Source organism: Anser cygnoides, chromosome 4, assembly GCF_040182565.1.
Source record: "Anser cygnoides isolate HZ-2024a breed goose chromosome 4, Taihu_goose_T2T_genome, whole genome shotgun sequence".
Taxonomy (NCBI): Eukaryota; Metazoa; Chordata; class Aves; order Anseriformes; family Anatidae; genus Anser; species Anser cygnoides.
In genome coordinates this window covers 14,783,196-14,802,428 of record NC_089876.1, presented here as the reverse complement: position 1 = coordinate 14,802,428, position 19,233 = coordinate 14,783,196, and positions in this window count along the sequence as shown.

Here is a 19,233-nt window from a genome sequence, read left to right as displayed (position 1 = left end):
AATAACACTCTTTCATAATAATGCAGAGGAATTCAATGAATACAGAAGTCAGCGCAAGAAGAATGAAAAGAATATATGCAGAAAAATGTTTCTGCTTATAAGAATACTAGTGTAGCTCACAAGTTACTGACTATTAAATCATTAAAATAATATTGAGCGATGTTGTTGCAGAATTTCACACCAACATTATATTTTTTCCTCAACATTTTCAAACCTATTGCCCTGCAGAGAATTTTGATATTGGAACTCAGTTCAGTTTGAAAGCACATGCTACAGTTTTAATAACCTATGACAGAATTTCCTATCGTGCAAAAACGTACTATTAATATTGAAGTGTGAAGTGTCAGCAGGCACAAACAGGGCAACCAAGGCTAATAAATGGTTGTAATGGGGCATTTCAACTATCTGCACAGAAATTCATCCTTTGCAATGGGAGATTTAGAAAAAGAACTTCTTGACCTCTCAGACTATATTTTTTATAGCAGTTAGTTCTATAGCACACATGAGGGAAAGTTACTCTGTCCTATGTAATATACAAGTGTTGGTTCAAGAAGTAACTATTGCTAAACCACTAATTAGTGGTGACCACAGCATAATTAAGTTCAACATTCTCGAGGGAGTGATTGCAGCAAATGCAGGACTGTGACACTAAACTTTTGATAATGAAATTTTTTTCAAGGGGTAAGTTAGTTAGAAAACCCTAAAGTCAAAAGTGAGGAAATTAAAATCCTTACACTCAGCATGGAGGCTTCTTAGGCATCCCAGGAGCCACAGAGGAATGAATGCACCTTAACAAAAAAGAAAATAGAAAGCCAATTAAAAGCTAGTATAGTTAGATTGCAAGGTTCAAGATGTTATTTAAGACAAAATGTTAGCCTTCAGAAAACAGTATTTTAGTCCAAGTGAAAGAAAGGAACAGATATTATGGAAAATGGGAATTATAAGTGTAAAAAATCAAGTATAAAATGAGAAATCACAGACAAAACAAAAATACTAACAATATATTTGTACAAATCTCAATTGGGAACAGAGTGAGAAAATAGGCTGATGCATTTTTTCATCCTTGATAAGATACAGATAACACAGATATCAGACAAAAACTTAAAACAATGTTTGTATTAGGACTCTTCAAATATAGGTGAGGTATGTATAAAAATATAAAAGGAAATATAAAAAAGGAAATATAGGAAGTATATAAAAGGAAATCACTATCAATACAATAAACTGATAAACTTTAAGGAACCAGTTCACAAAGCCTTCCAAGAATTCAGATAGAAAAGGTGGGTGGCTGAACTGTTGGTGGGAAAATGCAATTTCATGCTGAACTATGATTTTAAGCTGAGATACAGAGCAGCGGCAAATATTTTAAAAGTACATGAGTGACACTGAGATTTACAGGTGACAGTAAGCAACATAACTTATTAGAATAATCAGTAGGAAAAATGATGAAAGAAAGCTGCTTAAGTTTAGTACACTGATTTCCAAGATGCCTACTCTACAAGAAGTAGGCATTTTATTATTTTTTATTTTTTTATTATAGGCATTTTATTATTATTTTATTAGGCATACAACATTTTATTATTTTATTATTTTATTTATCCCTGTGAAGGATACAGATTTATGATGTACTTGACTTCCCAGAGACAACCTTACTTTGCAGAGAAAGAAAGAAACAAAAAAACAAACAAACAAAAAACAGAGAGATCATACAAGGGTGTTTGAAATGACTTGTGCATTTCTAGAATTATTTTCCTGAAAAATATAATGTCCTAAAAGAAACGAGCAGTCTGTGGTGTTGATGGAAAGGGTTTACTAGCACTCAGTTTGTGTAACTTCCATAACTCACTTACTTATAGCTTTGCTTTTCAAGAATAATGCTGTCATCCAAAGTCATGTCAACAAGAATGTTTTATACCCATCCATAACATTGTGTGTTTTGTGTTTACATACATGCAGTACACGGAGCTTGTATCCAGATAATAAACTGTCAAACCAGGAACCAAAACCCATTTATCTTGCACCTTGAAGTCCTCCCTTGCACTAATCCATTTCCATTGGGACAGTTTTTAACAATCTGACCCTCCCAGCAATTAAAAACAGCTGCCATTTTCTCAAACAAACCTGCCAGGAAAATATTTCTTGCTTTCCTCATGAATGTGGAATTCTGAGCCACCCTCCCACCCCCAAATTACATTGGACTGATTCCCAGGCCATGTAATGTTCAGTCCTGGGCTAATGGCTGGTTTAAGTTTCAATAACCCACAGTTCGTTAGGACCAGAAATAGATTATACTGCAGTAGAGATGGGATTCCCCCTTTTCCAACAGGATATGGCCTTTTTTTTTTTTTTTTTTTTAGGTTTGGTAGAATATAAAATACCACAGTTTAAAAGTCAAAGCTATGTAGGTGATGGTTAATGTTTTAAAACATATTGTTTCAGTCTGCTGCTTACAACTGCTACAGCTGAAGCCCTGCTGAAAAGTTGGTGCAGAAATGCATGGCCACAGACATCCCTTACTACAGATATTTTTCATTCAAAAGAGAGAAGGAGGCAAAGGGAGGATGAGTTGGTGAAAGAAGTCAGTTGCATTCATGCAGAAAGTTAGTGCCGAGCTGTAATTCAGTGCCGTGTCTCAGCTCCTCGTCTACCATCCCACCCTTGTACAAGCAATAATGCCCCAGCTAGAAGCACTACTTTTATCTTTCCATTTCCAGATGAAGCTGGGGCATGTCAATTTGTGTTCTATAGGCAATATGGCTTTACAGGCACTAAGTAAAGTGACTCCAACAAAGAGCTTAAAAATCCTGCAGCATGTGTAAACTAGCTTATTTGTGTCATGATGTAAAACACCTGCTGATGTAAAGTGGCCTGAAAATTTTATTGCTGCTCCATGGTCAGCTTAACTCGTGAAGTCAGACATACATGACTCATGTGTTCATCTTATTCCCACTGGCACCCAACACTTCATTTATCTGCTCTGTTAACAAGCACAAAAACTCTCTATTAAAAAAGATGTGAACCCTGATATGTTTTTACACTTAAACTTCACAATCACCAGTATTCGACTAGTGCCTCCTTCTGAAATGTGCCTGCCTTTGATTTAAATTATTCTCATATAATATGGCTACACTTCTACCTGCAACTTGATTGAGAGGGCAGGCAGCAGAAAATATCCTATGACAAAAAAAAGAGGAGCAAAATGATCGTTTAACTATCTTAGCTGAAGAAAAATTAACAAACTGTGTTCTTCAGTAAAGCATGGGTGTTTTCCTCATAAAAGCAAGGGACGTAACAGTTTGCCTATCATGTGAGGGCATCCTCTGTATAGGATAGGTATGACTGGTGCTGAAGGAAAGGTCTCCTGCTCTCCACCCCTTCACTGCTTTGGAAGGATAGATCTGAATGAATCTTTGCTATGTGTACTTCTGGCTGCAGTGTTCAACTCATAATATGCAGAGCTAGGGCTACCTCTTAACAAATTATAGAGTTGAGAACATCTCTCTAAAGGTTGCAGTAAGGTCAAATTAGTGCAGAGGTGACATCCATACATCTTTATGAAGAAGTCTTTGGCCTCTGCTTTTGGCATATCAGCTGCATCTTGAGATTTGCCTCAGTAAATGAAAGTGAGACCAGCTTCTAAACGCTATCCAACAACAGTGAACCATGCAGGTTGGATGCAGCTATTTCTTCTTCATAAAAATAAATGTTTGTACATAGCTGTTTTTTTGTTTCATGCTTATGTGGCTTTGTTTTCAGCAAATCATTAAAAAAGTGATGACTTACTGAACTACTTTTTCAAATCTAGTCACAAACCACAATCGCTTACAGGAAATGGAATGTTTACTTGAGTTTATTATACAAGGGTCTGGATATGAGCTGTGGGATTTTTACACCTCATAGCAACGGTATTACAATTTATTTACATCTTCATGTTGGCAGCTGCACAAACTCTTATGAAATAGGACAATCACACCTTAGGGAACAGTAATTATAGGCAAAGGTATAAATAGTATAAAGAAGGGCACGCATTTGGCACTTAAGTCGAAGAGAATAGAAACTATTCTGGCAAATCTTCAAAAACATAGCCTCTCGCTCATTATGAGGGCATGAACTAATTAAACCTAACTTGTCAGAATCGGCTGCATGAATAAATTCTAGTCAAATCTGGCACAGTCATGCTCCAAACCCACGAAGAGCAAAGTTGTTTTAGTGATGTCATAATTTGGACTTTCAGAGTATGATATCACTTTTGACAGAATTAATGCAGAATTAATACCATATGTATAAGCATTAATAGGTATTGAATTGAACACCCAGTGATAAGTCTGTCGGTTTCCAAAGTAACAGTCTATTTTTTTCTTTCATAGTGCTTACATTAGCATAGTATCAGAAAGCAAATTTAAAATACATTTCAACACTTTTATAAGAAAGTATTTAAGTTTTATATTTTTGCCTCTATTTCAAAAACTGTTTGCATAAGAAAAGCAATTAAACCTCAGTGCCACTTTTTTAATAGTGACAAAATCGATGTTATAAGAGAAGAACTTTAAGGCAATTGTAAACTTAAAATAAATTGTCACCATTTGATAGCTGGAAGGAGAATTCCTCTGAGGTTCAGTTGCTCCATTTATAAATCATTTGGTCTTTTTATACAACAAATCTGAAGTTAAAATCTTGTTGCACTTAGCAGCTTGTTAGTTCTTAGTTACTGTCAGTGTCCAGGTGTTACTCTTTCCCAAATGCGTTGGATGACTCCCACCTCCTTCCTTTCCCAGCCTTGATATATTAAATTCTTTCACCCTTATCCATGATGGGTCTTAGGGTCTTCCTCTTCAATTTTCCTTCCCCTCAGATATATTTTGAAGATTTATGTCTCAAATGCAGAGATTCCACCTTTGTCTTCGTATGCAAGTGTGAGTTAAAGAGCTACTGAACAGAGATTGAGTAAAAATATGGAAAAGTTTACTGATGGTGCTAAAATTAAGAAGTAAAAATGAAAGTTGACCTTAGGGTGAGAGAAGTTCTCTTGATACTGAGTACCATGTTAATAAAGTCAGAAAGGAAATTTAATGTTGATAAATGTGAAGAGCTGCATGTGAGGAAACAGCCTCCATTCTACATTCATAGAGGAGGGATTTGAACCAAATGTTGAAAAGGGGAAAAAGACTTTGGAGCTATATGGAGTATGAAAATGGGGTCAGCTCCCTATTCAGTAGTAATAGGAAAAGTAAATAAAACATTAGCAATTAGTAAGAGAAAAGAAGCAAAGAGGAATTCTTATGCCCATTTGCAGCCCTGCTCTCACCTTCTTAAGGGTGATATAGAAGAAAAGCTAAAATAGTGGGAATGCCAACAATGATGAGGAAAAATAAGGAAAATAATAATAATAACAAGATCTCATTTCCTTCTCCACTGTCTTGCTGATGATTAAAAAGCAAACCGAAGTAAAGACTATTTTCATTTTTCATTGATGCATCTCTAAAATTTGTTTGACTCCTCTCCAAGTTCCATAGTTTTAAACAAAGGACAAGTAATGATCTCAAAAGCAAACCATCATTCATTGTATTTGCACCTGCCTTGGATTCCACCCTTTTGTTTTCATACTACCCCTCTGGGTTCCTGATAAATTCATAATGCAATCCAGGCCACCTTTTCATCATATACGCACAAAAATACAGATCTGCGTGGGAGGTTTCACAGAATGCATTAACTATGCAGAATTCCTTTATTGCTCAAGTAAGAAAAGCAAACTATCATTTACTAGGAAATCAGAGTATCAAAGGGAGAAGGAAGAAGATTTAATTATACAGTAGCTGAACATTTGTTGAATCTAGTGGAAGGATTTTGCTTCAGTTGAATCGTAAGTATTTTAGATGTTGTAATATACAAGGAAAACAGACAAGAACAGTGAAGAGCAAGCATGGTTTTTCTATTCCAGCAACAAGCAAATGTGTGGTTTCTGCAGTCCATCAGACACATTCATTCTAAAGAATTTAATTTGAACTATTTTTAAACTACAGTCTAGATCTCCTGTCTTAATTTGTATACTTTAATATTGACTGTTAATCACAAAACCACTAACACCTTCAACTTCTAGTGATATAGATAAGTTTGATTAAGTATATACTGCTCAGAGAGATTTTTTTAGTCATTGCATAGGATTTCTTTCAAGCATAAACATCAGTATGTAACATGACTGCATTTTTCAATTTCTAGGTCCCTCACTATGAAGGTTTCCACACTAAAATTTCCAGAAGTCTCTTGTTTTCTTCTCCTGGGAATAATCCTTAGATGGGGAGGCTGTTGTAAAGGCTGTTTTACATTTTGCTATTAAGCCAGCAAAGTCTGGACATGTTTTGCCTTGGGGAAAGGAACAGGATGGTCAGAGTGAAATGTGAAAACAGTGCAAGTATCAGTATCTGTGGGTGAAACATGGCCTCAGTGAAGAAAAAATTCTGTGCACTTTATTGGGTTAAGAATTTCCCATTACCAAGAATAGAGAAAAAATAAGGTCTTGAGGTAGCCAGGCCAGTGCAGTATGTTTCACAGATTAAGAGCAAGGTCTTGCAATGGCTCAGTTTCTGTGTTCATCAGCTACTAATGTGTCTGTGAGAGAGAAGGGACCTAATTCTTTTTTTGGAGACACAGCCCTACTGGATAGCAATGTAATGAAATGTAACTGTATATTTCCCCACAGGGCTGGTAACTGAAAGACAGTTCAGTCTGGGATTTTTAAACATGATATTCAAATATGACTTTCATATTATATTTGGTATGTCTTCTCATTTGTGGCTATGAAGTCCAGACTCATTTTCCACTTGGGCTTTACTTAACAAACTCTTCTTGTGTGTTTCTTACTCTGTTTTTAGATTGTTGGAACTAATTCTTCCCTGAATTTCCACTAATGTCAACCTGTCAAAAAGGCATTGTTAGACATGAGGGACCTGGTTTAAATTTCTCGATTTAAATACAGCTGTTTTAATTTGTATTGAACATTACAATAGTTAAGCACTCCCCCACACTCTGCAGACACACACACACACACACACTCCTACTCATATTAAACTACTGAGTTTGGTGTTTAAATAAGAGATTGTATACTTTCATGTCAAACTCATATTTGAAAATTGGAATCTTTCAGATGGCTATATACAAACCAAGGAGGTGACTGTGACCATGGGTTGGGACCACTATGGTCCCAACGAAGTCACCTGGAAATTTGCCATGAGAATGATCAGTAGTATTAGACCTGCAGTAAGGATGGTGAGATCAATGTGAATGTATAATGTTGTTAATTATCAGTGCTACAGCAACATAAGCAACAGGTAATCCAAGTTTTCACTTTCCCAGGGAAATAAAATATTTTTCCTGGCCTCACATGATTTTCTTACACACTTTTTACAGTGTTTCATGTATTTTAGGAGATTTTTGTAAGAGGTCTGTCTTTTTTATGATTCTTTTGAAGTGTTTTGTTTAAAATGTGTACTCTTAATGGTTTTAATATGCCTAGAGAATCTGAAAGGCACCAGCAGGGAAAAAAGTCTAAACAGATAAATAAAGAATACAAATACATAGAGTACATGGCTTTCCTCAATGTCAATCCATCTGTGTTAATAATGTAGCTTTGAAGAGACCATATAATTTTCTTCTGACTTTTAGAAGAGAGATGGCCAAACTTTGCTTGGTTGAGAATCATACTTCAAATGAGTAAAATAGTATTTTGGCTAATAAACATGAGATGCATTTTATTTAAATTTAGATTACCAGTTTATATCTATTTAGGATTTCTAGACCTTTTGATACACAACAGCTCCTTATAAGTGTTCTGAGAATTCTGCTGGATATTTCCATCTTCAAGAGGAAAACAATTCCATGCTTGAAAAACAATTTTAAGTACAACATAGGAGCATAGACCTACATAGCAAAATAATATCACTGACATCAAGCAGGTAGTTCCTATATACTAGGCAAGCATAGAAATCCCACTCCTGAATTGGTTCTGTTTCTTTTCTTCATGGGTTGTATTTTTTTATTATTATTAATTTTTATGCTGCTTTCAAATGCTGTTGCTGACTCTTGATTATTCATTTGACTTTTAGTTTTCTTTAAGTGTTGTGTCACTCCAGCTGTCTTCTGCAAGATCAGCTGTACTTTGAAAAGTACATTCTCCACTTGTTAGAGATGCCCATAGCATTTGTAGTTTCAGAGTGTTCTCATACTCATCTCAGAATGACAGAGCTTGAACCTGTATGAGCTATTTTGACTTGCTATTTTGTTTAGCTACACAGGCTAAAAAAAGGGCTAAAAGCAGCCCTTCCACTCTTAAAATATATCAAAGCACTGCACAATGGTTTCACTTCTTTACCATCAAAGTCTATCTTTTGTGTTTGGTTATTAATACAAATTCTTCATCTTCTTTACTCCTGACATAAGTCAATGGTTTTTAAAGGTTTTTTTAAAGTTTTACAAAAACTTAAAAATAAAAATCTTTGCAATGCAGTTTTGGATTGACTGAAGACAAAAATGGTAGAGTAGCAATTAAGCACGTCATTAGAACCAGAAAGGTCACTATGTCACAGAAGTATTTCTTACTCTACATTACATCACTGCTTACAGAGTCACAGCCTCTTGTTTAGGTGCCTTTTAATGACAGAGGAAAACAATTCCTTCACAAACAAAAACGGCGTGCTAACAGCTGAAGTCACAGCTCAGTTTGCCTCTTGGCCAGGATACACATTCCATCTGGAGCTCTATCAAGACAGTGCAGGGAGGTCTGGCAGCTGAATAATGAACTCTAAGTAAATAGGTCCTTACAACACATTGTTTCTGTGTTACTCTATTACTCTATTTCTACAACATTTCAGATTGATTATGAGTTCGCAGCCTGAATTCTCATCTTTGTAAGGATGTTACCCTGGCCTGGAGAGCTCTTTAAGTAAAAAAAAACCTACTAGAATTAATCTCTCCTAACTTTCAATAGCAGATATGCCCATCAAGCCATCAAGGGCACCCCATCGTTCTTTTGTGAGGACTTCTTGGTCACGTACAATAATGCATATGTTATCACATATTTACATGCATGTTTTCTTTAAGATGAGAAAACCTATACCAAAGAAGTAACCAGAGTAAATCCTCAGAACTAAAGTATTAGAAAGTTTGTAGATTATTAGCATCATTCATCTTCATATAGAGAAACCCATACAAGTGGTCTCTTAACAAATATTTTTTTAATTCTTATATGTATTCTGAACTGAATTGGAAATATTGCACAGTTTTAAAACTCATTGGCACTTCTGAGTAAATCCATCAGATTTCTAGAACTTCTGCTATTATTACTATACACATGTATGAAAGAAAACATTTTTAACACCTATTTAGTGTGCTCATTATACTGTAGCTCATATTTTCACACACACACTTAAAGAATTTTTTCTCCTAGTCTTGTTTTGAGAAAGCATTCTGTAGTCTGCAGCATGCTGTATATATCATCTGGAATTTTTCAGAGCTCATGGCAGACAAATGTGATCGTTACTTTTTGTAATTACGGGCAGAATTGTGCTTATCCACCTTTTGTTCCACCTGAATAAACATTTTAAGAGACAGGATAGATTCCTTACCTCTTAGTTTGAATAACTGGTGGTGTTCAGTCTCTGAATTCCTGGACCAGATCTTCCCTTTGGCTTCCTAATTAGCAGTCTCTCTGACCAATTTGGGACGGACTTGGGATAGGCAGAGATCTGCCCTGTACAGTTATTATTGCAGGATAATTTGCATTAGAAGCTACTCTGCATTTGAGGATCATCATGCCACTATTTTAGTACCTTGGTTCTGCCATGAAGGTTTTGTGACCAGTGGGTGCCGTAACTCATAGAGTCATGGAATCATAGAATGGTTTGGGTTGGAAGGGACCTTAAAAATCATCTAGTTCCAACCCTGCCATGGGCAGGGATTCCTTCCACTAGACCAGGGTAGTCAAAACTCCATCCAACTTGGCCTTGAACACTTCCAAGGATGGGGAATTCACAACTCCTCTGGGCAGTCTGTTCCACTGCCTCACCACCCTCATTGTGGAAAATTTCTTCTTTATGTCTAACCTAAAGCTACCCTTTGTTAGTTTAAAACCATTACTCCTTGTCCTATTACTCCCCAGCTTTCCTGTAGGCCCCCTTTAGGTACTGGAAGGATGCTATAAGGTCTCCTCAGAGCCTTATCTTCTCCAGGCTGAACAACCCCAACTCCCTCAGCCTGTCTTCATAGGAGAGGTGCTCCAGCCCTCTGATCATCTTTGTGGCCCTCATCTGGACCTGCTCTAATGTGTACATGTCTTTCTTGTGCTGGGAGCTCCAGAGCTCCAGGGCTGAACAGAGTACTCCAGATAGGGTCTCACAAAACCAGAGTAGAGAGCGAGAATCACCTCCTTTGACCTGCTGGCCATGCTGCTTTTGATGCAGCACAGGAAATGGATGGCTTTCTGGACCGCAAGTGCACATTGCTGGCTCATGTTGAGCTTTTCACCCACCAGTACACCCAAGTCCTTCTGCTCAGGGCTGCTTTCTATTTACTCATCACCCTGCATGTATTCATGTCTGGGTCTGCCCTGATCCATGTGCAGGACCTTGCACCTGGCCTTGCTGCACCTCTTAAGGTTCTCACAGGCCTACTTCTTGAGCCTGTCAAGGTTCCTCTGGATAGCATCCCTTCCCTCCAGCATGTCAAGCACCCTGCTCAGGTTAGTGTCATCTGCAAGCTTGCTGAAGGTGCACTCAGTCCCACTGCCCATGCCACCGACAAAGACGTTATATAGTACTGATCCAAATAGACACCCCTGCAGAACATCACCAGTCTCCACTTCGACGTCGAGCCACTCACCACAACTCTTTGAGTGTGACCATTCAGCCAATTCCTTATCCACTGGGCAGTCCATCCTTCAAATCCACATCTCTCCAATTTGGACACAAGGATGTCATGCCAGACAGTATCAAATGCTTTGCATAGTTTTATTCAGAAAGAGGCATGCACCATGCTCTAATGAGTAGTAAAGACACACAAGAAATCAATGTGCTCCCTGTTGTCTGCCAGGAGTCAGTATTTTGGCAATGGGGTACTTCTCTAGCTTGCGCTGGACAGGTGCTCTGTAGTCTCCCACTGCAGTCTGAGATGCTTTTTGATTCCAAAATCATTCTTAGACTTTTGTCTCAGTCTTCCACCTAACCTACAGCAAACTTGTTTCTTCCCAAAAAACACTCATTGTCTCTGGGTGTGATTGTTTCTTCTCTCAAATGATAAATACAAGACAGACAAATGACAAAAAGTACCTTTTAGCTTTTATTGTCCACATGAAGTTAATCACCAGGACTGTTCCATTTATTTTTGTGTCATTTTAATCAAGTTGCACTTCTCTAGATATGCATAATTTGAACAAGTCTGTGCTCTCTCTTTCTCTTTCTGGATAAATCCTTCAATATAAAGTTACAATACCCTATCTGCACATGATGTGTGCAGACAGCCATCATCCTGGACTAAATCCTAGATGGATATAAACTCTACAAGGTTTTCAAAGTCCTCAAGTATGCATCAAACACGCAATATTTATGACTAGAGGTATGGATTTTTTTTTTTCCACACACTGCTTGTAATTTTTTCCTCATGTTATCTCTTCTCCGGTGAGCCTTTTCCTCCCTCATTGTATTTATCTATTTCTTCACCAGTGTTCTTTTGGAGGAAGATATGAGTCTGGATTTTATTTCCACCTAAATCCTTGAAATGTGGAATTCTTTACTTCAGGGGTTTAAACTAGACCCTCAAGGCTACCTTGGCAAACTTCTGCGGTTTTAGAGGATAGAATTTTCTGTTTTGTTTAAGAATGTATCACAAGCAATGGCTCTTTAGAACTTTAAGTATGCAGTAAAAAAAAATAGAGATGACTAATAGCTATTTAGCAAGTAATGATGGCTTAGCAATATTTACCACTCTGATTTAGCCTCTCTGGCTCCATTACTTAGGATATTTTCCTGAATTAAATTTGCCTCAGTTCTATAGCCAGCAGCTGTCCACAGGAGAAAAGAAAAAAAAAAAAAGGAAAAAAAAGGAAAAAAAAGTTCTGAATCCTCCAGAAATAATGATTTCATATTCCTAATAGGTTCCTCTAACTGCACAATCAAAACGGTCTCTTGTGCCCTCTAGCATGTTGTATGTCATAATAAAAAACTTTATGTCAAACAGCTAGAGAAATAAAGACAGAATAAATTAAAACATAGTTTAGTGGCTTTTCATGGTTCTTCACTTCTGAATATGCAATGGTTGATCAATAGAAGGGAATGCAGTTCCTTCATCTGTGGAGTCTTGTTCTGGAGCTAAGCTGATAATCACATTATGCCATCTTTAATGAGAATGTTCATACAAATTCTGGGTCTGTTCCCCATTCCCACTCCCACCCCCAAACAGACTGTTTTTTTTCTATTCATGTCTAAGTGTCCCAAGATTTTGTTTCTAAACATTTAGGTAGTATTAGCTCATCTTGAGACCAGCTGTTCTAAAGCATTTAAAGAAATACAAGGACATGTATACTTAATATTTTTCATCTCTAAAAAAAATGTTGCTCTAATATATTTATCCTGAAATTGCCAGACAACCCTCTTTCTGGTAAAATCAGTGTAGTTGTATATTGGTTTGTAATACACCTTTTCACAACAGAAACAGCATTATTAGGATGTTTTAACACATTTATTGGTATATACCACTTATATTTTTCTTTGTGGGCAAAAAGAAATATTTCTCTCTACTATTTTAACTGACATCAAAATGTTAAAATTCTGCCAGTGCTGCTTATTGCTTCTGAATCATTAACTTATTTATTAAAGTAGTTGGTTTTAATTTAATAGAGGTTTCTTAAGATACAAATGTAAATTTTAAATAGAATATAAACAAATAAATGAATAAGCATGTCCCAACTTCTAAAGATCAAGTGATTTTTTTTCTAAAACTCTCATCAATGTTACGTGTGAGAAAGGATTATACTGGCTACATATCAATGATTCTGAACAGTAGGAGTTTAAAAAAAATGTCAGAACTACATTTCAATTATACAGGAATTAGTTCTTTAATTCTCTTACATTCTCTTGAACCACTACTATTTGAAACTACTAATTTAGTAAACTGCTAAAATGCACTGCAGGCTATTAAAAAGTCAATATCATTCAAAAAGTGACAGAATTGATTGCTTCCAAAACATGACACATTGTGAATCCTGTGCATTCTGACTTGCAAATCATGCAAGAAAATATACTCAGGACAAAACACATACCTTCTGGAGTAAATGCATATGTTGGGTTAGAGATTTAAGAATAGATTAAATATATATATATATATATATATAGAAAGAAATCTGAAATATTCAGACTTGAGACTTCAATAAAAAGAAGTCATCTTTGGACAACTTTGGAAACTTTGAGTCATGCTCCACTTAAGAAATCCTCTAACAATTTGAATAGGTGAAAGCTACATAAGCCATTTAATGTTTTCAAAATGTGATTAGAAATGGTCATTTAAAAGTTTAATGGTTTAAAGATCTATTTATATTTTGTACAGCACAAAATCTTAAAATTCATAAACTGTTTCCCTAGTTCACTGAAATATGATTATGGTATAAGATTATGGTTTTGGCCGTCTTTTGAGATTTTAGTTTGCAGAATAATCAATAGGACATGCTTTTTTTTTTCTTTTTTTCTTTTTTCTTTTTTTTTTTTTCCCCCCTGGTATATAAAGTACTTGGCAATAAAAAGTCCCAAGGAAAAGTAATTTAAAGTGGTTTGCACAAAGCTGTAACCAGTTATTCTCCTTGAATCAGGTGCTTAGTTTATAACAGTTTAGAAGAAATCAAAAGTTCAAAGTTATAGTTGTTAAACATTTTAGACCCTTTTACCAGAAGTACCCCACTAAACAGAGGGTGATGTTTAGCATGACTATGTAACTTTGATTTTTGTTTAAACTCATAAAACATGAATTTCCTGATTTTGCTAGTCCCACTGTACCCAATAATATGGAAAATGTTTCTCTCCCCAAATGTTAGGTAGTTTTCTCTTGTATAAAAATATGTTCTAACTCTCATGAGCATAGTAAGCTCAGCTGTAAAACCTTATAAATTTACATTTTTTGCAGCAAAAATAACTAACTTTTTCTAGTAAAGTATTGCTTTGAATGTGTGAACTGCTTTGTTTACTGAAATAAGAAAAAATCCTATTCTTATAGGCAATTTTGGAAATATATAAACGGAAGAAAAAGCAATGGAGAAAATAATTATAAACACTTCACAAACTTGATAGTTTTTTTTTTTTTTACTTCAGTTGTGTGTATACTGGTGGAACTTCTATTCCTGTGAATGGTAACAAAAGGCAGATATGTAGGTAGAGAGCTAAAATTTATTTGATTCTAAACCAAAATGTATGTTAGAACAACACATGCAATATATTGCACTTTTTGCATAGAAGTGTGAGCATGTTTAAGTTGTAGGAGATTTACCAAATACAGAGCATGGGAACTTTGATATTGAAACAGCTCAGTGGCCCACATGGTCTTATTTCTGATAGTGTTCAGCTGCTGGGGAGAAGGTTGTAACAGACGGACATAAAAACTGTTCTGTTTATTCTTAACCCAGGCACATAGTGGTTGACTTCTGCTTTACAATGAGAAAATTGATATTATACAGATGGAATGTGTTCTATAAAGAAAATTTCCACTTCTGTAATACATATATGTATATGCATTTACTGAAAATATCTATTAAACCATTTTTTCAGTTCGGAATTTTAAAATTTTATCATGAAAAATAGAAAACTGGAAAGAAGAAGGCTCTTTATTATTATTTTTTTTTTTCCGTAAGAAATTGCTCAGCAAGTTTCAGTGGATATTTGTTCTTGCTTCCAATTGAACACTGTAAATCAATATTTTTATTATTCATCTATTTTTAATGTTGGAAAGTCAATGTCCACAGTGATATTTTCTGGCAATCAAATTATACAATTCTGAATTTCTTGAAAAAGATTTTCCCTTATCTGTGTGTTTTGTTCTATTTTCTTCAAGTGCTTCTCTTCCTTTAAGCTGGACAAAAGGATGAACAGCATTTGCCCATACAATTTCTGTGCCCCATTCAGTGTTCTGTTTTGTTATTTTTTTTCTCTCATGACATGGAAGTGGTCCTGAGCCTTGAGATTTTCTTTTTTCCTAGTTTGGAAACTTCCTTGAATGTCACAGTGTATTTACAGCCAACACTCTAGAGGACTGTTCCTGGACTCAGACCATGCCAGACTTTTCTAATGACAGACTTGTTTGTTTAAGATGTACACAAGTTGTGGCTGTCATTGAAGATAAGGAAAGCTGATGGACCAATGTAGAAAACATGGGAGATGATGGAAAGTAATATCCATCCTTTAGTACAGATGAGATAAATATGTTTATGAAAAGAACAATGATGGAGCAAAGAGATGTGCATACACATTTAATAGTTGCATGCACAGTATTATTGCCTGACTACACTGCATACAACTCACTCACAAAGGAAATCAGTAAAAGGAATAGCTCATCCCTCCATACCAAATCCCCATTTCAGGTCTCTGCAGTTCTTTTGGTTTAACAGCCTTTCCTGAGACGGAACCTCAAAAACAGCTGCTCTCTGCAGAGATACTCACACAGATATGAGCTAAACTTTTTTTTTTTTTTTTTTAAGAAAATTCATGCTATTGCATATTTTTTAGCATTAAGTAGGAATACTGTGTTAAAATGAAAAGAATTAAAAACAATTTCTGAATGACTTTTCCTGTTCTCAGCCAACTCTAAGTAAACAGTGTAGAGATGGGAGGAATGAAGGCTATCTTTGTGCCTCATATTCCATTTACTAAGAGGCAAGAGAGCCATTCACAAGTTCCATTATGTGCTCATAAATCCTAGCAGAGTTCCTTATGTTTGTTTTAATAAGCAAATTTCACTGTCTACTGATAAACTGAACAAACACAACTTGATCACAGCTCTTAGGCCTGATAGGAAAAGGAAATGTGCATCCTACAGATCCTAACAACGTCAGCCTTTTAAACTGAGATGAGAAAACAACAGCTTAAGGTTTATTCCAGCAGTGTGAAATCATTCCACAGATGATTTGTACCTTGCCATCTCTCCCAGCCAAACTACAAAGCTGATCAGTTAAATAACAAGCCTAAATAACAAGCTTTCTTTCTAGGGCTCTTTCACAGGTAAAACTTTTTGCATAATGGTCCCCTTAAAAAAAATATTTTGGTATAACTAATCCTTTTAAAATTACACTCAACAACTCAGAACCACTACATAGAAATTCCAGCTGCAGCCAGTGCTTTTGAAATCCTATGCCACAGTTTGTTTTTTAAGACAACATGTAGCTGCTAACAGATATAATAAATGAATATATTAAGCAGTAACCCACACACAGAATGAATTCAGATATGAAGTATCTTACAAGAAATACTCTTGAGTTCCCTCTTTAGCCCATTGTTTAGTTAAATTGTTCTATAAGAATGGTGGTTCAGCGTTACTCTAAATTATTACATTGACACCACTGAATTTGTATTATGGCCAAGATTTCAAAAAAACGTGTCAAATTAAAATGTCCAAGTCCTTATTTCTGTGTTTAAATGAAAGCCCCAAGTTTAGCTACTACCTGACAGTCAAAAAAATAGATCTTGTTGCAGCTGGAAGTTTCTAGCACCTCGTCCCCACCTCACCCCTCTCTTTGGCCTGGTACAGATGGTCTGTGTGGCCATTCTGACTAGGTTGTTGGCTTGGGGTCCGTACAAACAGCTATGTTGTCTCAAATTATGCAGCAGATGAAAATGAAGCATAAGGGCTTGTTCAAATTGGTATTACCCCAGAAAAACACATTTGTGAAAGCATAGCCATAGAAGACATGTTTATGTCAGCAGGCTGTTTTGAGAAAAAGGTGAGAATAACCTCTTCGAGAAGCCTAAAAAGTTTGCCATTTCACCTCTGGGCAGAAAGAACTGGAATTCCACTTTATTTGTTGATGAAACAAGGAGACCAATGGGCCTCGTCCCACTGCCCCAGAGAGGGACCGGCTCCTCCTGGCTGGAGGTCACAGCTGGCCCCACAGCCAAGCCACATGAGCAGGAGATGTGCTTGGGGCCCTGACAGTCTGTTTCAGAAACTAAGCTGGAAGTGTAGGCAAAACTTTGTGTTCATTCAACCAAGGCAGAATTTTTTAACGTTCCGTGTACTCAAAATTTTAAAGCAGTATTTGGTTTGGGGCTTATCCCAAGTGAATGTTGCTGCTTGCACTTCCCCTCACCCTGCCAGCCATTTTTCTGGTTGACTACAAAGCTGACAAACCAACAAAAGACCACAGGCATTTGCATGATGCTAAATGGTATTTTGGAGAATTCAAGCCCATTTTTGAGTTGCCACAGTTTGAATTTTAGCTTTTTCATGATTTGAGAATAAGAAATGGTTAGCCATTGCTCTTTCAATTCATTGTGCTAATTCTTTGGTCTGCCTGTGCCTGCCAGCACAACGGTACTACAGAAAAATAGATCCTTGGAAACAGCCACTGCCTTCCAAGTTTTTCTCATTAAGAAGCATCTGCTTTTGTTGGGAGGGGATAAAAATGATCAAAGAAGCAGATATCCTTTTAGAGCTACTGAAGATGAATGTATACCAGTTTACTGTTAAATATCATAAACATGCAATGAATAAGAAGACTGTTACAACTACAATCATATCATGCTTTTATTATTAAATGTCTTTCTGTTGAGAAAAATATTTCCCTTTTGGGATAGCAGCATTTCTCCTACAGAAAATAATACAACTAATTTCTTCTGTACTTTTGAAATCCAGCTTGGGAAAATAATAACTTGGATAGATTAATCAGAAAAAAAAAAAAAAGGAATGGTCTGGCCAAGTCCAAGAAAATTAATTTCAATGTTTAATTATTCAGATTGTTGTTAACATTAGAATCATAGAATCATAGAAAAGGTTGGAAAAGACCTCCAAGTTCGTTTGGTCCAACAATCCCTCTACCCACTAAACCATGTCCCTAAGTACCACATCCAACATTTTCTTAAACACCCCCAGGGAGGGTGACTCCACCACCTCCCCGGGAAACCCATTCCAATGCCTAACCACTCTTTCTGAGAAGAAACGTCTCCGAATTTCCAACCTGAAGCTCCCCTGGCACTGTATTATTTTATACTAATACCTAGGAATACCTAGGAATACCTAGGTCAGCACCACTCTACTTAGACATGAGAGAATCCATTAACCACTGTACAGTCTGTTAAAGTTTTCCTAGAGGAAAGACAAGATAGAGACTGGCAGAAGAAGGAAGGTGTACAAAGAAATAGTGAGACTATACTGGTTAGCATCACAACAGTTTCAATGCATGAAAGTCAAATCATTACCTTGAGGCATCATAATAAAAGAGATTGAAAGCATACTGCAAGAATCATATTTATATTTATGGAAAACTCTTTCAAAAGCATGGTATACCATAGAAAAGAGTGTGAAACTATTTGAGGAAAATTAAACAAATAGGTATCTATGAAAATTCATATAGGGGAGTCTATGAATATCTTTGAAAGTGAAGATATATATTTTGTTTGATACAGTAGTAAACAAGGATTCATTAGAGGAATTCTTGTTTACAAGCATACAAAATTGAATGGAAAGCACTAGTCAAAGCACAGGAAAAAGACTGTTTAACTTCCGTATTGGTATATTTATTGCTTAAATTACAGTGGAGCTTAAGAGATCTACTGATATTCTTGTGATGTATGAGCCCCAAATAAGCATGTCATTCAAAAATATTCAAAACTATTCTTTTACTTCTTTTTCTATGTAGCATAATTTTGTATGCCTTTGGGTCAGATTGCACAACATTTTGGCATTAATTTTGCTTGAAATTAGTATAATATATATAAGAAGAATCTTGATAATTTGAAACCTCTGTGTGTGTGTGTGTGTGTGTGTGTGTGTGTGTGTGAAAGCTCTCTCATTCAGTAGTGCTTTGAGACCTGAAGTGAAATATTTTAACTTTGACACCACCACATTTGGTTTTTCCCACTCTGGAGGATATGTTTTTAGACATTCTCCATTTCATAAATATTAATGCTCCTTTTTTGAACACCATTTGCCTATTCTGCCACAAACTAGGTTAAAAAAAAAATCATATACTCTGCATAAATGTGAAATCCTGAACTG